This window comes from Chrysochloris asiatica, unplaced genomic scaffold, assembly GCF_000296735.1.
Source record: "Chrysochloris asiatica unplaced genomic scaffold, ChrAsi1.0 scaffold00217, whole genome shotgun sequence".
NCBI lineage: Eukaryota > Metazoa > Chordata > Mammalia > Afrosoricida > Chrysochloridae > Chrysochloris > Chrysochloris asiatica.
The window spans coordinates 4,361,545-4,366,188 of NW_006408735.1; positions in this window are offsets into that span (position 1 = coordinate 4,361,545).

A 4,644-nucleotide genomic window follows, 5' to 3' on the forward strand; every position below is an offset into this window, starting at 1 on the left:
TGTTGTTGTTAAGTGCTGTCAAGTCACCTCTGACTCATAGTGACTCTGTATAGTGTTTCCAAAGAGCTACTGGTGAGTTTGAACCACCAACCTTGTGGTTCAAACCAACCTTGCAGTTCAGTGCATTATCTCTACATTTAAAGAAATCCCTCATGTTGATTCTTATCCACTTTCATTTGTAAGGTATATATTTTAATCTGACCACTTAATTTTTCAGAGAAATAAAATGAGTTACTGAGAGGTGACGTGACTTAAGTAGTTTGGTAAATTTCTTTCTAAAGATCACAGAATAAATTCTACAGTAGAAAAAGATAAAAAGCTATGAGAAACAGAGCAAAATTTTCACAGGCTGGGTTTTTTTTTGTTTTTTTTTTTCTTTCATCTTTGGACTATTATGACAAGTACATTCATTCCTCCTTGAAAAATTCCTTCAGTTGTTTACCACTGAACTAGAATTTTAAATGCTGTTGACCTAAATTATGCTTCACATCATTTGACAAGTAAGACAAGTGAAGTCACAATAACACTACTCTATCAAGATATATTATTTTAGGCTAAACACACAATCAAAACAAAATAGAAAGGGGAGACACACTTTGATACAAACAACTGACAATCTGGGTGAACAGTATGAACTTGTTGAAGCTACAAGATTTAGGTTATAATTTTCTACTTTAAGATAGATACTTTTACAAATTGATCATCTGCAATCTGTACTGGATTGAATTGACAACAGCAACTCAAAAGATTAGATAGGAACCTTTGTGGACTGAGTTTATGTTTCTTGAGGAGAAAAAACTCAGAAAAGGACAGACTGGCTACACAGCCCAACGAGGTAATCAATGTCACTGAAATGTGCTTGTAAAATCTTTCATTGTTTTATCTTTTTGTTGTGTATATTCTGAAAAACAACAAAAATAAGTTCTTTTAAAAATGGATCATATTTAATGAAATGCCTAATCTTTAAAATTTAAATCATATGAAACTGCAATCTGCAACAAATAATCTTACTAGGTTTATTTAATCCTGTGCCTTAGTCTGTATTATCCTTATATTTGATTAATAGCAAAGTTATACTCATTTCACATAGCAGGTATACAATTGACGTTTATGCTTATCTAAGCCATAAACTCATCACTTGTCTGTCAGCTTGTCCTACTGTGGTGGCTTGTGTGTTGCTGATGTTGGAAGCTATACCATTAGTATTTCAAATACTAGTGGGGTTACCAATGGCAGATAGGTTTCAGGGACAGCAGAGCTTCCCAGACTCCACTAGGAAAAAGACAAGCAGATCTTCTTTCTAAAATTAGCCAATGAAAACCTGTGGGTAACAAAGAACATTAACATCATCCTGGAAGATGAAGCCCTCAGGTTAGAAGGCACTCCAAATACAACTGAAGAAGAGCTGTTATGAATTGGAGCTGACTCATTGTCACCTACCAAGCCATAAAACATGCTTGTTCAAGGATATTTTAAATAGGTACCAAGTTTGTAATCATGAAAGATATCTTTAATATTGCTAATATTTATTTTGATTTTTACATTTCTACTGTGGGTTAATGTGCTAGACTGCAAAGCCATTTGAACTGCAAGGTAGGTGGTTCAAGCTCACCAGCTGCTCCTTGGAAACCCTATACAGGGTCGCTATGGGTCAGAATTGACTAGACGGCATTTAACAACAAGAACAACAACTATTAAGTTTGAGTTCTGGTGGCATGCTGTAAAATGATTGCTGGTCCACAAGGCCTGCAGTTCAAACCTACCAGCTGCTCCTCAAAAACCCTATAGGAGATCAATATGAACCACAATTGACTCAATGGCACTTAGAAATAACAACTATTAAGTTATGAGGAGCTAAAACTATTCTATAACTATGCATGTGAATGTTTGGATCGGATCATCTCTTTCTAGGAAAATAGAAGTTAAAAAGACTTGTCTTTTAGAGAGTAATCTCCTGAGAATGTGGGACATTATTTAAGAAACTGCTTTCAATAGAAATGGAGAGCAGAGAAACACATTTCAATTAGTTTAGGGGCAATTGTGACTTGGACAAAGAATATAGGTATTAGTAATAAGATTTTTCTAGATTAAGGTTTCATGCAGCATTGCTATTAGAAATTAATTTTTACTTGGTGTTGAATTCTTGATGAAGTTTTAGCTTGTCAAGAGTAGAAAGCTCATAAATATGTATACATGGTAAAATTTTATTCAATTAAGCCACATAATGCTCAAAGAATTTTATTGTTCTGAAAATAAGTTGTTTGAACATGTTGCTTCCTGTACCCACAAACTAATCCTCAAAGTGTACATTCATAACTGAACAATAGTTTGTAGTTTTGGATTAAACCTTGTGGCATTTACTAGTTAAACATGTATTATTTCTAGCATAACACATTTTCTTGTTAACCTTTTTTTAAAACATGAAAAGGAATTAGAACCCAGCTGTATGTCCTATTTCTTAATTTAAAAATATGAAGAGATCTGATATTAAGTAAGATTGTTAGCCATCAGTAGACACAAAACGAAAATGAACATAGTTGATGCTTTTGAAGTTTTAGAGCCAACGTGACACCCTAGTATAGTCCAAATATGAGCCCATGTAAGTACTTTCTTTTTAAAGACAAACTTACCTGGAAGTCCTTTATTTGCTTCTCTTGTAAATTAAATAATAGAATAATGGGTAGTATTTTTAAAGGTTTTTTTTGTTTAACTATGAGACTTTTCAGATTTAACAACAGGCTACTAAGTATGTTGTTGTTGTTAGGTGCCATCGAGTCGGCACCGACTCATAGCGACCTTATGCACAGCATAACAAAACACTGCCCGATCCTGGGCCAACCTCACAATTGTTGCCATGCTTGAGTCCATCGATGCTGCCACTTGGCCAATCCATCTCTTTGGGGGTCTTTCTCTTTTTCTCTCACCCTCCACCTTACCAAACTTGATGTCCTTCTCCAGCGACTGCTCCCTCCTGACGATATGTCCGAAGTATGAAAGATGAAGTTTGGCCATCTTGGCCTCCAAGGAGCACTCTGGCTGCACTTCTTCCAACAGAGATCTGATGGTTCTTTTGACAGCCCATGGCACTTTCAATATTCTCTTCCAACACCATAACTCAAAAGCATCAATTCTTCTATGGTCTTTCTTATTTACTATTAAGTATGTTGTTGTTGTTAAGTGTCTTCGAGTCGGTTCCGACCCATAGCGACCCTGTACAGGGTTTCTGAGGCTGTAAATCTTTATGGGAGCAGAAAGCCTCATCGTTCTCCCGCGAAGCGGCTTGTAGTTTCGAACTGCTGACCTTAAGGTTCGCAGCCCGATTTATAACCTCTATGCTACCAGAGCTCCTTAATATTAAGTATACTGAACCATAAATTGTTGTTAATGCTGTCGAGTCAGTTCTGACCCATAGTGACTTATTAGTATAGGGCTTCCAAGGAGCAGCTGGTGAGCTTAAACTGCTGACCTTGCAGTTCAAACAGCTTTGCAGTCTGGCGCATTAACCCACATCACCGCACCAGAACTCCGAACAATAAATAGTGATACAATATTGCAAAATTAGGACAATGAATAAGAAAGAGCATAGAAGAATTGATAAACGTATGAGTTATGGCATTGGTGAAGAATATAAAAGTACCACGGACTGCTAGAAGAACAAACAAATCTATGTTGGAAGAAATATAACCAGAATGCTCCTTGGAAGCCGGGATGGAGAGTGTTCTCTTGTATTTTGGATATGCTGTCAGGAGGGACCAGTCCCTGGAGAAAGGGCATCATGCTTGGTAAAGTGGAGGAACAGTGAAAAAGCACACCCCCAATGAGATTAAGTGTTACAGTGGCAGCAGCAGTGGGATCAAATGTGACAACAATTGTAAGGTTGGCACAGGACTGGGCAGTGTTTCCTTCTTTTGTGCATTAAGGTCACTATGAACTGGAACCAACTGGATGACACCTAAGAGCAATAACAACATTGCAAAATTAATAAGTAACCCTTACACGAAGTAAGTATTAAAAAGTTGTTATATTTTAGACACTGTTGTAGGTACTTTCAGACTTTGTTTTTGTTTGTCGGTTTTATTTAACTTAGAATAGTCTTCCAATTTGCCTTTGTCATAGATGAGAAAATTGAGCTAAAAGAGGTAAAGATAAGTAAACTTACTGAAAGAGATATCACTTAATATGAGGCAAATATAAAATTTTAGCCTAGGCCTGCCTCTAAATTTCATAAAAGGAAAATGCTAATTTAAAATGCAGGCATTAAGTGTTAAGGTAATCAATTTAAAAAACAAGACATTATTTCTCTTTTAATAGGTATTTAATCAAGAAAAAGTCCATATTATATCAATGAAAGATATTTTGACTGTGAAAGTAAATCATAGGTGTAAGCCCTGTATGTTAGCAAAACAACATAACATAATGTCTAGAGTGCTGTGTAGAATACATTTTCTGGAGTCCAACTAACTAAATGAAAATTCCAGCCTTCCTATTTATTAGCTATATGACTGTGGGCACATTATAAGTCTCTTAGTGCCTCAGTTTCATTATCTGTGAAATGGGAATGATAAAAATACCAAGCTCATAGGGGCATCGAGGAGTAAAGGAATTCATGTGTACCAGGTACCTGGTGAGTGGGCCATGCATATG